This window comes from Ambystoma mexicanum, chromosome 12, assembly GCF_040938575.1.
Source record: "Ambystoma mexicanum isolate Mex_15411 chromosome 12, UKY_AmexF1_1, whole genome shotgun sequence".
Classification (NCBI taxonomy): Eukaryota; Metazoa; Chordata; class Amphibia; order Caudata; family Ambystomatidae; genus Ambystoma; species Ambystoma mexicanum.
The window spans coordinates 162753988-162772515 of record NC_090936.1 but is presented as its reverse complement, the minus strand read 5'-3'; the positions used below and the strand labels follow the sequence as shown (position 1 = coordinate 162772515).

General features: G+C 47.4%; 1 protein-coding gene across 9 annotated transcripts in view; it reads right to left on the bottom strand.

Moving 5' to 3' along the window:
• Positions 1-18528, bottom strand: part of CNOT2 (CCR4-NOT transcription complex subunit 2) — a 1422938-nt gene that overhangs the window by 1066242 nt on the left and 338168 nt on the right. The window lies entirely within an intron of this gene.

Sequence of the window (18528 nt, the reverse complement as noted above, 5' to 3'; positions counted from 1 at the left end):
ATGGACCATTTATTTAATAAAAAAATATATTAAATGATATCCTAAATCTTGTATATGGTTTGGTCCAAGATGATGTTAATTAGCTGATAGTGCATCCGATTGTGGAGCAATTACTGTTTTTCCAGCTCATAGAGACCCCTGTAGAGCATCACTAAAATTATGTCTATTAAACTGGTCCATACAATGGTATGCCACGGATTTGTCTGGTAGACTGGTCCATATGTATAAGTGTACATAATTCCCCCCCCCCTTTTTCTTTTAATATGCATTACATTTACATTTCAAGGGGGTGGGAAGTTTTAGTATCGGTACAGCCAGTCCCCTGCACACCACCTATTGGTGTTCAGATACAACATCTATAATTGGCATTGCGTGCCAGAAATGGTGAAACAAAAAGGTGACGTGCATTTCAACCAAAGTCTTTATCAAGGCAGAGGTGAAGTGGCAGCAGGCTTGTGGTAGAGCCGTTAGCTGGTCGGCCCAGGTAGGGTGCCAGGTGGAGGCTTGTAGGCTTTGTCTGTGGCCGAGATCGGCGATGCGTTCCGGATGCAATCAATCCGGAAGTGCATGGAACACCCTGAAATTAAGCAAGCGTAACTTTATATAATATTTTGGTGTTTGGAAATTGCATGTGTGCTGTGAAATTGATAACTATGTGATAAACGGATTTACTTTTTGATGAAAAGAATGCACATCATAACTATGTGATGAACGAATGTACTTTTGATGAAAAGAATGCACATCATACATTAAAAAAAACAATTAAATAAATGAAGAGGAATAAAGTGCGCTATAACCGCCCACGTGTTGCACTTGCTGTGTTTTGGGGCTTCATTTTCATAGCTACATTCTACCGTTCTGCACATGAGTTTCCAGCTCCCGTCTGATAGCTTCTTCAATCAACATTGGAGGATAATCATCAACAGCGCTTCTTTAACAATTATGTGGGACGATCAGCAGGAACCAATCTGTCCATGCAGCAATAAGGAGCAACCTGATTGCGTTTATTATGTACAAAACGAGCTGATGTGAAAGTGTTACGTTTGAAAGTGATAAGACTCCTTATCTTCTGACTAATGGAACATAGAAGGCATGAAACACACAGATTAAATCAATCGCTTAGTACGATCAGTGTTTTCAGAGGAACTTATATAAAAACAATCGAAGCATGCAATGTTCGCTAGCTGTAACTCCTATTGAAACACTATCAATGTTTTCAATAGACAATCTTCTCTTTTGAGCGTTATGTGAAAAATAAAAGTACTGGTTACATTGCAGACTATTGCTTTTTCTCCGAAATAATTGTTTTGTTCTCCGATTTGTGAAAAGAAAGAAAATGTTGGTGCTGTGAAGAGTAGGTGTGTGTTTATCTTCCTGGTTCTGCATAAGGTAACGTTCTGGCGTGGGTGAGGACAGAGTATGTTTGGATACAATGGCCACGAACGTCATGAAAATAGGTGGAGCATATCGTTTGGACAAGTTATGTCGGCTGGAGGGGTGGGTGATATGATTTATTGCTGCAAGGGCACTTAAACTTAGGGCAATGCATCAAAGGATAAGATTAACACAATATGGCAGCACCCAACCTGTTTTCGCATGTGTAATGTGAGGAAAACCACGATAAGATGCATAGGAGTTTTATTTTTTTTTATTTTTTACGATCCATTACAGTATGCGTAAAAAACATGCACGATCCATTGGGACAATAAACTCTGAGCAAACTTTCCTTTGAGTTGGAAGTTACCACTGAAGCACTTTACTGTTCTTTGTGGTGAAGACAGACTGGCAGGCGCATATACAGATATAGCAAGAAGTGGTGCCTAAAAGAACAGGGCCTGGCAAGGGAATACACCAAGTAGTAGTTGATACAAGTGCTGAACTGTGGCTCTAACAGAAACAACTTGTGTTCATTTGTGACATTCCAAGATAAATTGTGAAAGCTTGTTGAGGAAAAATTACAATTCCTTCAGAAAGCAAAGCTGTGGTAGACCACCCAGATAAAGACATTTGTTGTTACTAGGTGAAACCTGTTCTTCCTCCAGGAGGAGTTTGAAGAGACAAACAAGTTATTCTCTTACCTGGTAACATTCTTTCGATGGGATGGTCCGACGACGTATTTCGTATCTATGACCGGTAATCACCACAGCTGTGCTGCTTTGGAAAATTTTCGGCGTCTGCGTCCTGCGTCGATGACGTCGATACGCTGTCCTCGCGGGCCTCCGTCGAGCCGACATCACCGGATTTTATAAGTAGGACGCACGACGCCCGTAGCCTCAGTTGTCGTTTTTTCCCCCCAGAACGTGTGGCACCAATCGTCACCCAGTATGACCACAGAAAGCCTTTCGGAAACGTAAGCTGCAATCGCATAAGAAATTCTGTAGCGGGGCAGGTAGGGAGGGAGCAGTATGGAATACGTTGTCGGACCATCCCATCGAAAGAACGTTACCAGGTAAGAGAGTAACTTGTTATCAGAGAGGATTGGGTCCTCCGAAGCATTCCATATATATGACAGACTCCCAAAGCAGTACCAACGTATGGAGGAGGGAAACGAATTTAGAATATAGAAATTTATAATGTCCAATCAAATTGCAGAGTAAAGGAGTGTTTTACAAAAGTATGGACCGAAGCCCAAGTGGCTGCTTCACAGATGTTTTGAATAGGAGCGCCCCTCTGCAGGGCAGTAGAGGCAGCCATACCTCTAGTAGAATGGGCCCGTAAGCCAACCGAAGGGTCCTTACCCGCCAAGCGGTAACATTCAGAAATTGCCAAGATAATCCATCTAGACAAAGTCTGCTTAGTAACAGCTTGTCCCAAACACCTTCCAGCGTAACCTATAAAGAGCTGATCGCCCACTCTGACCCGGGACATGCGCGAAATGTAGAAACTTAAAGCTCTCCTAGGATCCAACCTATGGAGCCTCTCCTCTTCCTTACCAAGATGTGGATGGACAAGTCGAGAAGGACCGGGTACCACGTTCTACGGGCCCATGCCGGAGCAATGAGGATCATCCGGGAACCGAACCTGCGTAACCTCTGCAGCACTTGTGGGATGACGGGGACTGGAGGAAACGCGTACAGCAGTGGGAAGGACCACTCCACCACGAACGCGTCTCCTAAGGCTCCTCGAGGAGGAAATTCCAGCGAGTAGAACCCTTCGCACTTCCGGTTGACACTGGAGGCGAAGAGATCCACTTGAGGGGTCCCCCAAAGGGTGAAGATCTCCAGGAGAATCTCCTGAGCCAGCTCCCACTCGTGAGAGATCGCGCTCTGCCTGCTCAGAGCGTCCGCCGTCTCGTATTCGTCTCCGGCCAGATGAACCGCTGATATCGAAATTTCCTGCTGGATGGCCCAGAACCCGAGCTGCATCGCCTCCCTGCAGAGGAAGTGACCCTGCCCCCACCCCCCTTTTTTGTTGAGGTAGTGCACGGCCACTGTGTTGTCCGTCAGAATAAGGACATTCTTTCCTCGCAAATGTCGGCAGAAAAGCCTTCAGGGCAAGCCTGATGGACATCGGCTCCAACAGATTGATATGGAGTCTGGACTCCGACAGAGACCAACGACCGCTGACTCAACTCGTTGGCATGAGCTCCCCATCCCGTGAGGGATACGTCTGTCACGATCGTCACCTCTGGCCAGGGTAGCCAAAATGGAGCCCCCCACCGCATAAGTTTGCCATCGATGGCCCACCACAGAAGGTCCTGGGCGACCGAGGGCGGCACCTGAACGGGGTCCGACATCCTGCCGGAGACCTGTGACCACTGCATCTTGAGAGCCCATTGCAGAGATCTCATTCGCAACCTGGCCTCTGGCACCAGAAGAATGCAGGATGCCATGAGGCCGAGCAACCTCAAGAACTCGAACGCTGGGAGACACTGGGCATGCTGAAACTTGTGCACCATCTGCTGAATGTGATGAGCCCTCACCTGGGGAGGAAAACACTGCCCCAGGGACGTGTCGAGCACTGCTCCGACGAACTGGAGCCGCTGAGTTGGCGTCAAGTGGGACTTCTTTAAGTTGAGGGAGAAGCACAGCTTGTGAAGGGAGTGGCAGGTGATGGACAGATGATCCAGGACTTGCTCGGGAGAGCGCGCCCTGATCAACCAATCGACCAGGTAGGGTTGGACATGAATCCCCCCCTTTCCTGAGATACGCTGCCACCACCACCATGAGCTTGGTGAATACCCTCGGCCGGAGGACAATCGGAACGGCAGGACCCGAAAACTGAAAGTGCGAGTCGCCAACCGCGAACCTCGAGTACTTCTTGTGCTTGGGATGGATCGGCACATGAAAGCAAGCGTCCTTGAGGTCGAGAGACACCAACCAGTCCGGATGTTGAAGGGCCTGGAGGACTTGAGAAAGAGTAACCATCTTGAACTTGTCCTTCCCGAGGAGCTTGTTCAAACCGCGGAAGTCCATGATGGGTCTCAATCCCCCGTCTTTCTTCGAAATCAAAAAATAGGATGCGCAAATAATGCGCAAGGAGTGGATCCGGACTCTTCAAAGAGATTCCCTGGTGGATTGTCGCAAGGCCTCTGCCAGAAAGGAAGACAGTAGCCGTGGGCTATGATCTCCAGAACCCACACATCTGAAGTAATGGCACGCCACTCTACAAGATGCTGTGCCAGTCTTCGCCCAACCGGCGAACCATGGGACATGGCCTCATGACTGAGCTGAAGCGGCTGCGGCAGTGCCTGAGGGCAAAGAGGCAACTGCCCGAGTGGCTTTGGCACCTCGAGTACCATGTTTTCCACGTCTGGCACTCCTACAGTGGCCCCTTGACTTGCAGCTCCTCTCGATTTACCAAAGGATGAGTAATGTTGAAAGGAACCTCCCCTCTATTGCTGTCCCCTTGGACGAAAAGGCGGAGGATGGCGAACTGCAGCGCTCAACGACTTTGCTGCAGCTTTGCAGGTCTGCAACTGTAACACTCACCTGGTTCCCACGGAGGCGCGGCGTCGAAGGCGCAGAACTCTGAAGATGAACAGGAAGGGCCCCTCTATTCTGGCTTCCCTGGCTCGTTGGATACCCTCCTGTGCGTGAAAAGGGAGTATTACCAACTGTGGAACAATGCTCAAGCCTCCCACTCCCTTCCAACCCTCCACGATACCTCCTCCACGATTCCCCGTGAAGCCTCACCTTAGGGTTTGGAAGGATGAGCTCTCCATCCTGCTTCTGATGCAGGGGCGCGTTGAAACCCAGTTACTTCACTGGATTGAGGAGAGTTCAGGTAAGCTTGACTGTTCAGGTAAGGCGCTGTAAAAGTTCTGTTCAAAAGTTCAAGCTTAATAATAATGTTCGTTGTCTAATTGCAGCAAGCGCTAATGCTTATGTCTTTTTCCCCTTAGGGGCCGGGGTTCGGAGTGCCAGAGATGGGGCCGGGGTTCGGAGTGCCGGAGATAGGGCGCCTACCCGAAGTGAAACAGTTCTGGATGAGCGCTCAGGTAATGTCTTTGCATTCGCTCATTCAATGTCTTTGTCTTTTTTCCCCATAGGGGCCGGGGTCCGGAGATGCCAGGGAGCGGCAGGACCCGAAATGCAGTGGGAATAATCCAACAGGTAAGACTTAAAAGGAAACTGAGCTTTCCTTATTCCTTTTCTCCCTCTCACCTTTGTTCTTGTCTTTTTTCCTCTAGGCGCCGGGGCGTAGCTGAATCCGGAAGATCGCTGCTGAAGATGGAAGCGCCTTGCAAAGGTGAGTAAAATGCAGCGCTGCAGCGATCGAAACAAAATGCCTTTAAAATGATGTCTTCCTTTTCAGGGCATTTGGAGAAATGACTCCGGGATGCAGATTTAGCAGGTAAGGGCTTTTCTTCTCCTATTCTCTTCCTTTCTCCCCTTGCAGGTGTTCCAGGGTGCTGGCAGGCGTGGCTGAAGTCAGGATGCAGGAGCTGACACGGTGAGCGTCCAGCTGCTAGGTGCAGAACAACGCGAAGCATGTGTGGCTGTTCGGGTGGGGTTTAAATAGCCTTGGAAGAAGTTCCTGGTATGTATCCTTCCACCAATCAGGTATGTATCCTTCCCCGACCACACCCGGGTGGTGGAGTAGTCCTACAGGTAAACTAGTCCCATTCAGGCCTCAAGAGGGCCTGGATGCAGCAGCAAGGTCTGCATCAGGTAAGTGTGCACCCAAGCACTTAAACACATATCCTCTTCTATGAGCCTGGCGCCTAAGGCGCCAGGACTGGGGTCCGCTATGAGCCCGGCGCCTAAGGCGCCAGGACTGAGTCCAAAGGGCCCCGACTTGGGCCCGCTGAGACTTCCCTGGGGAAAATGATGTCTGCCTCTGGGGTTGCTGGGCCCGGCCTGGCTCCTTGGAGGTAGGCATCATGACAGTACCCCCCCTCAAGGCCCCTCCCAAGGTCTTTTCCTCCCGGGGTTTTGGTTTGTGCGGGAATCTTCGATGGAATCGTTGAATTAATCGTGGTGCGTGAACATAGTTACTGGGTTCCCAAGATCTTTCCTGAGGTCCATATCCTTTCCAATCAACAAGATAGAAGAGTTTCGACTTAACTATCTTGGAATCTAAAATGTCTTTCACTTCGAATTCTAATTCTTCATCAATTTGGATAGGGCCTGGGGGCTCAGACAGTCTGGTTCCAGGTTGTACTGGTTTTAGAAGAGATGCGTGAAAAACGGGATGAATCCGCATGTTGGATGGTAAATCGAGTTTAAAGGCTACTGGGTTGATAATAGCTTTGATGGGGTAAGGCCCAATGAATCTGGGATTAAAAGTTCGCTGACCCTTGAGGGGTAGATGTTTAGTTGCTAGCCATACCTGATCTCCTACTTGGTAAGGAGGAGTTTTACTTCGGTGCAAATCAGCGTTTTCTTTATACTTTTTCTTGGCTTGCTGTAAGTGGGTTGTAGCTTCTTTGAAGGCTTGGGTTATTGTGGAATGTAGATGATTTACTGCAGGCATCTCCAGGGTCAGAGGTGGATCTAGGTCAGAGGACCGAGGATGGTGACCATACAGGGTATAAAAAGGAGTCTGTCTGGTTCCAGAATGCACTGAATTGTTGTATGCATATTCTGCAATCCAAAGGATGTCTTTCCAATTTAACTCGGATTGGTGTAACATGCACCGCAGATATTGCTCGAGAGTCTGATTGGTTCTCTCGGTTTGTCCGGTCTGGGGGTGGTGGCTGGTGGATAACCGCACGTCTATTTGTGCTAGTTGGCAACATTTCTTCCAAAAGTGGGAGATAAATTCCACGATCTGAGACTAATATGGAAGGGAAACTATGTAACCGCACTATATTTTCCAAAAATTCCTTGGCCAAGGTGGAAGCTGACGGCAATCCTTTTAAAGGGATAAAATGGGCCATTTTGGAGAATAGATCCACTATTACGAGAATCGTGTTGTAACCACCACAAGGAGGCAGGTCAGTTATAAAGTCCATTGACAAGGTGTGCCAAGGTGCTGGTGGAATGTCCAAAGGTTGAAGTAGGCCGGCTGGCCTTTTCTTTTGACTCTTATTTTGGGCACAGATTCCGCAAGACAACACAAATGACTTTATGTCTTTTCTCCAAGAAGGCCACCAGAAGTGGCGTTTGATCTTTTCTTCTGTTTTCGCGATACTGGGGTGTCCTTCCATTAATGATTCATGATGACGGGTAATGACAAGTTCCTGCAATTCTTTACTTGGCAGAAATAACCGCTCTTGGAAGTAGGGTAAATCATCCTTAACGGTGTATTGAGGTCCCTTTTGACTCCATTCCAGTAAGGCAGAAGAGTCAAAAAGCTGTTTTACTTGAGCTTGGATGTCCTGAATGGTTTGCAATGAAGTCAAACCCAGAATTCTTTGTTCCGGTATGATTGGCACAGGTTCTAAACTCGAATTGGGTTCTTCCATGCATATCCGGGATAAGGCATCTGCCTTACCATTCTTGCAGCCAGGGCGATAGGTAATTACAAAATCAAATTCCGCAAAGAATAAAGCCCATCGGAGTTGTCGCGAAGATTGAGCTTTGGCCGTCTTTAAATACTGCAAATTTCTGTGGTCCGTAATTACGGTGATGGTGTGTCTTGCACCGAGAAGATAGTGACGCCAAGCCTTGAAAGCTGATTTAATAGCCAGTAGTTCTTTGTCGGTAATTGCGTAATTGAGTTCAGGTGGAGAGAATTTTCTGGACCAAAGGCTACAGGGTGTAGTTGGTTAGTTTCTGGGTCTCTTTGCGACAGGACAGCTCCCATGGCCGAACTGGATGCATCGGTTTCCACGATGTAAGGGAGATCTGGGCGCGGGTGCTTCAATACAGGTGCAGAGGTGAATTTGGTTTTCAGGTCCTGAAAGGCTTGTTCAGCCTCAAGAGTCCATTCAAAGCGTTTATTTTTCTTTAGGAGAGCTGTGATGGGTTGAACAGTTCAAGAAAATTCCGGGATGAACCTTCGATAGAAATTGGCAAAGCCAAGCATGCTTTGCACTCCCTTCACAGAGCTAGGAGATGGCCATTTGAGAATGGCGTCCACTTTCCGCGAGTCCATTCGGATTCCTTGAGGTGTCCGGATGAATCCGAGAAACTCCACTTCTGTGGTATGAAAAACACATTTTTCGAGCTTGGCAAATAATTTGTGCTGGCGCAATTTCTCAAGAACTGCCCTAACATGGTTTCTGTGATCAGATTCTGAGGAGGAATACACCAGGATGTCGTCAATATAAACGATCACACAAACATCGATAAGTTCCCGAAGAACATCATTCATGAAGTACTGAAAGGCGGCAGGTGCGTTGCACAAACCGAAGGGCATTACTTGATATTCGAAGAGCCCAAATTTGGTGCGGAATGCAGTCTTCCACTCGTCGCCCTCTTTTATACGTACCAGGTGGTAAGCTCCTCGGAGATCTAGCTTGGTGTACACACGAGCATCTTTTACTTGGTCGATAAGCTCAGGTATCAGGGGCAAAGGGTAACGATTCTTAATCGTTATCTGATTTAGGGCGCGGTAGTCAATACAGGCCCTAAGGTCTCCTTCCTTTTTAGGTACGAAGAACAAAGCGGAAGAGACTGGTGACTTTGATGGGCGAATGAAGCCATTGGCCAGGTATTGATCCAAATACTGGCGCAAATGCAGGTTCAGTAAGAGCATAAATCCTACTACAAGGTAGTTGTGCATTGGGTACCAAGTCGATTTGGCAATCGTAAGATCGATGGGTGAGTAAGGTGTTAGCCTGCTCTTTCTGAAAAACGTCTTGGAATTCTTGGTATTCAGATGGTAGCTGTACAGGGGTGGAAGTTACAGAGGCTAGACCCATAGCTGGATTCCTTGGGTAACAGGTTGGTTCACAATCAGGAAAAGTTATCTTCTTTGCTCGCCAGTCTATTCTCGGATTATGTGTTTCTAACCAAGGGATACCAAGAAGTACTTGAAATTGTGGGGCCTTGATCACATCAAACACGATTGCTTCCCGATGTCCGTCCTGACCCACCAGAGTGATTTCAACTGTGGAATGTGTTACAGGCCCTGAGGCTATTTCGGTTCCATCAACTGTAGTAATTACATCTTGGGTTACTTTCGGGCGGAGAGGAAGCTTAATCCTGGAAGCCAATTCACGGTCTATGTAATTTCCAATAGCTCCACTGTCTATGTATGCTTTTATAGCATGCAACTGCTGAGGCCGTTTTGGGTTCACAAGCACCATTGGCATGACAAAATGCGAGGTCAAAGAGTTTGTTTTCAAGCTCGGCAAGCGGACCCCTACGCTTGTCGGGCTAGGTCGTTTCCCGAACCAGGTGTCAATAACTCGTTATCAGTGGCTCCAACCACCTTCTTGGGTGGTTTAACTGGACAACTTTGAAGAAAGTGACCGGAAGTTCCGCAATACAGACAAAGTTGCATTTGTCGCCTTCTCTCTCGTTCCTTCTGCGTTAATGGTCCTTTAACACTGCCAATTTGCATAGGTTCGGAAACGTCAGTACTCTTGGAGTTAACGTGGGTCTTGATAGGTACTCTGGTTTCATACTTGAGCCGATCTGCTTTTCTATTTTGAAGTCTGTGATCAAGTTGAACCACTAAGTCTATGTAGTCTGCGCAGGCCTGGGGTGGGTCTACTATCTGAGCTATAACATCTTTAAGCTCTCCGCGCAGGCCTCGATGAAACAATGTGATCCTTTTATTTTCAGGCCATCCGGTTTCCACAACTAGTCTATTAAAGGTGGCGATATAGGACAAAAGATCCTGATTACCTTGTCGTAAGGATAGCAGTTCGTTGTCAAGGGCCTGTCCCTGCGAGTGTCGAGAGAACAATCTTTCCATGCTGGCCTGCAAGCCCTGGAAATCCCGGAGAATGGGATCATCCTTATTTACCAATGGAATAGACCAATCGGAGGCACAGCCACTGAGTTAAGATAGTACAAAGGCTACTTTGGTCCGGTTGTTGGGGAAGGCCCCGGGCCTGCATAAAAAGTGTAAACGGCATTGGTTCATAAAAACGGCATATTTCTTGGGATCCCCCGCAAAACATTCCGGCGGGGCCAAAGGCATGTGTCCAGGTAGATTGATTTGTACCGGGTTATTCGAACCCATTGTTGTAGAAATATCTCCGGAAACAGGTAAAGGAGTGTGCTCTGCCTGGCCCTGCAATAACCTTTTGGCCAGATCATCAGTTCTTTCCTTGGATAGGATTAGTTCCCTTCTGAGAGCATTAGTCTCCTGGCGGGCTGAGTGCACTTCTGCCCGTAATTCCCCTAAAAGATGGGCCAGCTGATCTGTCTCGGAAGTCTCCATAGCGCCCAGGTGGGATATTGTGGTAAGGCTTTGCGTTCTGTAACGCTCACCTGGTTCCCACGGAGGCGCAGCGTCGAAGGCGCGGCGTCGAAGGCGCAGAACTCTGAAGATGAACAGGAAGGGCCCCTCTATTCTGGCTTCCCTGGCTCGTTGGATACCCTCCTGTGCGTGAAAAGGGAGTATTACCAACTGTGGAACAATGCTCAAGCCTCCCACTCCCTTCCAACCCTCCACGATACCTCCTCCACGATTCCCCGTGAAGCCTCACCTTAGGGTTTGGAAGGATGAGCTCTCCATCCTGCTTCTGATGCAGGGGCGCGTTGAAACCCAGTTACTTCACTGGATTGAGGATTGATGGGAGTTCAGGTAAGCTTGACTGTTCAGGTAAGGCGCTGTAAAAGTTCTGTTCAAAAGTTCAAGCTTAATAATAATGTTCGTTGTCTAATTGCAGCAAGCGCTAATGCTTATGTCTTTTTCCCCTTAGGGGCCGGGGTTCGGAGTGCCAGAGATGGGGCCGGGGTTCGGAGTGCCGGAGATAGGGCGCCTACCCGAAGTGAAACAGTTCTGGATGAGCGCTCAGGTAATGTCTTTGCATTCGCTCATTCAATGTCTTTGTCTTTTTTCCCCATAGGGGCCGGGGTCCGGAGATGCCAGGGAGCGGCAGGACCCGAAATGCAGTGGGAATAATCCAACAGGTAAGACTTAAAAGGAAACTGAGCTTTCCTTATTCCTTTTCTCCCTCTCACCTTTGTTCTTGTCTTTTTTCCTCTAGGCGCCGGGGCGTAGCTGAATCCGGAAGATCGCTGCTGAAGATGGAAGCGCCTTGCAAAGGTGAGTAAAATGCAGCGCTGCAGCGATCGAAACAAAATGCCTTTAAAATGATGTCTTCCTTTTCAGGGCATTTGGAGAAATGACTCCGGGATGCAGATTTAGCAGGTAAGGGCTTTTCTTATCCTATTCTCTTCCTTTCTCCCCTTGCAGGTGTTCCAGGGTGCTGGCAGGCGTGGCTGAAGTCAGGATGCAGGAGCCGACACGGTGAGCGTCCAGCTGCTAGGTGCAGAACAACGCGAAGCATGTGTGGCTGTTCGGGTGGGGTTTAAATAGCCTTGGAAGAAGTTCCTGGTATGTATCCTTCCACCAATCAGGTATGTATCCTTCCCCGACCACACCCGGGTGGTGAAGTAGTCCTACAGGTAAAGTAGTCCCATTCAGGCCTCAAGAGGGCCTGGATGAAGCAGCAAAGTCTGCATCAGGTAAGTGTGCACCCAAGCACTTAAACACATATCCTCTTCTATGAGCCTTGCGCCTAAGGCGCCAGGACTGGGGTCCGCTATGAGCCTGGCGCCTAAGGCGCCAGGACTGAGTCCAAAGGGCCCCGACTTGGGCCCGCTGAGACTTCCCTGGGGAAAATGATGTCTGCCTCTGGGGTTGCTGGGCCCGGCCTGGCTCCTTGGAGGTAGGCATCATGACAGCAACCTCTCAAGGCTCTCGTCAGCCTTGCTGCCAAAAAGATGTTCACCATCAAAGGGCATGTTGAGGAGCCGGGCCTGCACATCAGGAGCAAACCCCGACTTCCGCAACCACGCAAACCTGCGTATTACAGTGCTTGCCGCCATGGACCGACTGACACAATCTGCCATGTCCAGACCCGACTGAACGGACTGACACATGGCATCCTTGCAATCCTGCACAATAGCAAGAAAACCATCCCGTTCCTCCCCTTCGGGAATATGTTCAGCCGCTAACGAAATACAGCGTCGAAGACCTCACAGGCTCCGACTGTCTCGAGGGCGTCGAGGACCGGGACCTGGAACGGGCACGTCTAGAGCGACCATCCTTGTCCAACCCGGACCTCGGAGGTGCACGGTGATCGCGACGACCGCTCGAGCCTGAAGGCGTGCGAGCGGTGTCTCTAGCACGGTCACGGCCGGCGTCTTTCGACAGCGCGGACAGACCGGTGTCCTGCGACTGAAAAAAATCGCCATCATCTCCTGCCAAAATGAATCCCATTCCGCAGGAGTGGAATGCTTGTTGGGACACGCTACCCGCCGACGGGCGGAGTCCTCCGACAAGGAAGGGGAAGGCGACCATGCCGGCGCTTCCGAGAGTGCCTCGAAGAGGCAGAGGAATGGCGGGACCTACTCCTGGACAAAGACCCCCCCCAGACTTACGCCAACTTACGCCGACAATGCGGAGAGTCGCCCCTCGAATCGTCAGTCGAAAGCCCAGTGGATCTCAACTTCCGGGGCTTGGCTAGCTTACCGACAGAAAGCTTCTTCTTACGCTCCCGCAAGGCCTTTGATGTAAGCGAATGGCAATCTACACAGTCATCCGTGTTGTGGTCCTCACCGAGGCACCAGAGGCAGGCAGCGTGCAAATCCATCAATGACATCTTGGACCCGCAGTCCCGACACTTCTTAAAACCCAGCCACAGGGTGGAAGACGACGAAGACATCAAGGAAATCTTCACAACGAACAGGTTCAAAGAACTGAAAGAACAGAACTCAGAAGAACTGAGGCACGCCGAGATCTCCGAAGTGAACACGTTCGCGGAAAAAACAGAACTGAGGCTACGGGCGTTGTGCGTCCTACTTAGAACATCTGGTGACGTCGGCTCGACGGAGGCCCTCCAGGACAGCATATCAACGTCATCGGCGCAGGACGCAGAACATTTTCCGAAGCAACACAGCTGTGGTGATTACCTGTCTCAGATATGGAATACGTCGGAGGACCCAATCCCCTCGAACATTTGTTTCTGAAACCAAAAGTGGTGACAAATTATCCTAGACACAAGTGTTATTTACTTGGAGAAGACAAATGTGAGAGTTCTTATTCGAGGAGTAGTTGAAACTTACTACCTTACTGAAGCAACTGAACTTCATGTGATTAAGTGTTAGGCAAGATTGTGTGCAGTATCCTTTGGAAGATTACAGCAACCTTGACCTCCTGGCAATAGGAACCCAACCTTTGGTAAAAGTCTGTACTACACAGGTTGGTAGTGTGGCTGAGCAGCCAGGCTCATCTCAAGAGAGGTCAATGTGAGCAGTATGATAGGATAGTTTATTTATAACATGCTTAATATGCAGAGATTTCTAAGCGCGGACACAGGGATCCAACCTGTGTTGCTCCGCGTCATGACTCCCTTTCATGCCACTAAACTCCTAATCTCCTCCAGACTTCTACTGCTCCACTCTTTTCCTCGGACTCCCCTTCTCTCACCTCTCCCCCCTCAAATCCATCTACCACTCTGCCATCCGCTCCCTCTGCCTTCTCTCACCTCACGACTCCATCTCCTCTTCTCTTAACTCTTTAGGATGGCTCCCAATTCACTCCCTGCTCAAATTCAACTTCCTCTGCCTCGTTTTCAAAGCCCTCTATTGTCTTGCCCCTCCCTACCTATCCTCCCTTCTTAATTTCTATACTCCTTCTCGCTCTCTCCATACCACTTCCTTCTCTCTTCACCTCCTTCCCCCTGTGTCCCTTCCCGCTTCCGCTCCTTCCAACTTCTCCCTTTCCATTGGAACCGCTTTCCTCTCCCCATCCGCTCTATTACCTCCTACCCTTCATTTCACACTTCCCTAAAATCCCATCTCTTGCAATCACCCCATTAGCTTATTTTTCTTCCTTTTCTCCTTTGAAACCACCCCTACCTTCACCTCATACCCCCCTCTCTCGCCCTGGTCTCTCCATTTGCAATTAACCTCAAATAATGTAAATTTTTCCTTGTACTCTTTTCTGGTTTAGATTTAATGTCATGTATTGCTTGTTGTATTTTCTTGTTCCTCATGTAAAGAGCCTTGGATTAAAGCGCTATATAAAATATAATAAATACAAATACAAATCTTGCTTCCAAGGCGAGCACACTGCCCCTGAGCTATCCTCCCGAGACGAAGGGTTGTAACACAGTTTCACAGTGACAGTTATTCAAACACTTAAACTCAAGGTTCCTTGATTAAACAATTATTAAATTAACAGTCAGTTACATAAGCCTTCTTCAGAAGGGAGCAAAACATGTAACAATTATAATACACTTCAAAAACACACACTTAGTTTCTCTAAACCAAATGATACCCATTGGGGTGGCACACAGACACTTCCTACACCCTCAGGTGACTTAAATAGCTAGGACACTGCACATTGATTTATCACTGGTGCATTTAGAGCAAAGGATAGATTTGGGAATAAAACGAAGGTTAACAAATAATTCATACACAGGTAAGTACTTTTTAAACCTTCCAATGTCAAGTAAATTTAAACCTTTCCTGGGGGAAAGGTAAAGAGAGTCAGAGGTAAGAGGAGTCTCTCAGGGAGCCAGGACAGCCAAGGTTAGTTGAACAAAGTCTAGGGGAGCTGAAAACCTGCTTTGCAGGCAAGTAAAAGTCTTGCACAATATTTTTAGAAAAGTTTGTAGAAATAAGATTCGTTTGAAGGGCCACAAGCTGGGAGGCTTTTGAGGGGCAAAGCTGTTAGCAGCTCTGCAAGGGCAACCAAGACTGGTCTCAAATGAGAGCAAGTAAGGCTACACAAAAAGAGGCAAGTCCTCTTAGGTTTACAATACCTTTGGTTAGAAGAAATGGTTCCAGCTGGATTCCGTTCCTGTACAGCTCTGCAGATCCTCGTGTTCCTGGGTCTGAGTCATAGGGACAAGAGGGAGGACGTCTGGGGACTCCTGCACTGCAATGGGAAGGTCAGCGACAGCAATGGGCAAACTTCAATTCAGCGGCACTTTGCAGTTTAAGCTCCTCACGTCGGACAGCAAATAGCAACTCTGTGGTTCTCAGATACCTCTTCGGACTTTCCTCGCATCTGGGGTCCAGCACTCTGTTGAGGTGGCACAGGCTTGCTCGGTCCTGCTTCAGGGAAGTCGGGAAGATCTTCCTGGCGCTCGGGTCAGACTTAAAAGCGATCCACTCAATTTGGTGGTCCTCTCCCTGGCACTTCAGTTGCAGCAGCGGAAGTACAGCCAGCTCCGAGAGGATGTCCAAACGAGTTCACTTTGGGGTCGTTTGGTCCCACCAACCCAAACTGAGAAGTCGTCCTTGCAGGGCTTCTCTAGTCGAAACGAATTCAGAGCCTCAGCACAGCAGCAGGGCCTCGCCAGGCAAACCAACGGTCCAGTAGTTGCAGCAGGCTTCTCTTCAAGTTCACAATACAAAGATGATGCCTATGGAATTTGTCAGACTCCAAAGTCAAAAGAGAAACAGTATAAATCACAGAAAAAAATACATGAGAGAGTGGGGAAAAATGACTCACTCTCTCCAGATTTAGAAATGTAAAAGTCCTAAAGTCCAGCAAAAGAGCTGGGGGTCTCTAAGGTAGAGAAGAATTAACACATTTCTGCAAATTCTCCCTAACACGAAGTACAAATCCTTAGGAACTGTATTGGAACACTGTCTAACCAGATTTATTAGTTGTACAAGTGTGAGTGACATATGTCCTTTTGTTAGCGTGTTTCCTTTAGTTAATTTTAGGCAGGGAAATCCTCATCAGGGTAGGGATAGAGAGTCGTGTATCCAACCTTTTCATTTATAAAATGGCTAAAGTTGAAAACTCTTTACAAAGTTGCACCTCACATTTCTGACCCCCTCACAGGTGGTCCTAGTCATTATGTTAGCATAGAGTGTTAGGATGTTGTGGTAAGATGCGTCAGGGTGTGTGCTTGGAAGTTTAGTAGGTGGTTAATATTGGCTTAGGGTGAGGTGATCTCGCTGGGTGACTTCCAATTATCTGAGGATTTGGTGCATGGATATTTCCTGCATGTAGAATAGGTATTCTATCGGCTATGCAGTTGTATGGCTGGTTTATCAGCCGCCTGTTTGTTTTAGGCTCTTTATGATCGATTTAGTTTTTGCAAATATTTGCCTGCTCTTGGTTTGTATATATTCATAGGTTGTTTGAACACAGATGGGTGATTTGGATCATTTTATTCTTAAAAGGGAAGTCATATGTTATATGCTGTGGTGAAAAGCCAGTGAGTGCCCACTGCAGGACCCAATGGCCCTCTGGAAAAAGATATACTTTGGCAGAGTGTTCCAGAGATCACAATGGTTAACAATTAGCCTCTGTGATGCTTTTGGATGTTGCAAGGAATTGGGAGGAGTGCAGTGTTGCTGAATCTGAAGGATATGAGCAGCTAGGTGCGATTTTCCTTCGAATAAATTCTGATGCCCACCCTCCGAGCACTGCGTAGAAAGACACAGTGAGCACTGCAGTGTGCCTTAAACTGCAATCTGCCTGAGGGGCGGTCAGCGAAGACCTTTGAGTGTGGGTGAGAGTTTTCTTTTGTCCAGTTGTGGTCAGCAGTCTGGAGGCTGCTTTGCATTCACTGTGGCTTCAACAGGTGCTCTGTTCGTGTAATCCAGCATTGAAAGGACTATGGTTGAGGTTTCTGTGTGGGAAAGTGGGAAAAGGCAAAATTATGCATGTGATCTATCGGAGCAGAGGTGAAAACAATTGTGACCAGTGCATTTGCGGCTCCGGTGTTAATTGGACCACATATCTCAACATAATTCCTAAACTCCCATATCCGACTGCTCTGTAAATATTTATTTTTTAATCTTTTCCTCAGTGGCCCACACATCCAACAAAAGCTATCAGTCCTACCTATGCATACGAGAAAGAGGTTAACAACTTGCAAAAAGGATATTATGTAAAGTTTACTTTTGAAGCACAACTTGGTCTCCTTTGATATGATCTTTCCCCTTCAGTCTTTATCACACCATCATTTTTAATCCTCCAAACCAAAGTGGTCCCCAATTCCCCAACCGGTTTTCCTATTTCTACACACGCTGGTAGCGTGAAACGGTGTAACGCCTACTGAAATAATTAAAGAAATGGATCTGGGATTACAAACATGATTTACTGACATAAAACATACAAGGAACAGTCTGGATTTTTAGAATGTGATAACATTTTCCCTTCAACAGAGATAGCAAACCACGGTTTACCCATATTAATAGCAGGAGTATTACTGGTGATCACAAAGATGTTACTGCTAATACGACTACAGGGTGAGGTTCTACTGGTATTCCCACTGCCACAGGAGTCACAATATTTCTAGATATGTAAACTTGCTGCTGTAAGGGAAAAGAAAATGACCCCTTTCACATGTTATCCTGGATGCTAGAATGCATCTGTAGTCTGCTGTTTTTGCTTCATATGTAGCTCCCTATTCCAGGAACGGAATAATATTCACAAAACGGAGGGCAGCCTAATTAGGAAAATGTCTTCAACAATGTGTACAAATTTTTTTGTTTGATAAATCAGAAGGGGAAATCGCTCAAACATGGATTTTACATTTTGTACAGCCTTCAAGTCATCTTTAAACCGTATGGAATATTAAGAGCACATTTTGTTTTCAACATTGCAGATTGCCGGTATAAGAATGTAAAATGAATGTACAGCTTTACAAAAGAAAGCAACAGTTGAACAAATATTAACTCCATTAGAAACTACATCATGTTTTCTTTGTTCTGGGTGATTTTTCTCCCACATTCCAAACCGCACCTCCAACGGTTAAAACTAAAATAATTTGTCTGCAAGAATATATATGTATATTTTTTTTATTGGAGGCAAGTGATGTGACTAAAGTGCTGCAAACCGCTTTATAGAAAGACATTGTGAGACAAATTGTACATATGAAAAGTATAGCAGGTCAGTTGAGACAGGACTGCATGCACCAGAATGGAATGCGACCATGTCATTTTGGTACACTGATTTTTAGTTATTAACTCACAAGAAAATTAAGCAATTCGACTAGAATCGCACAATTTGTGGCATGAGTACCAAAGCCGGGATTGTTAC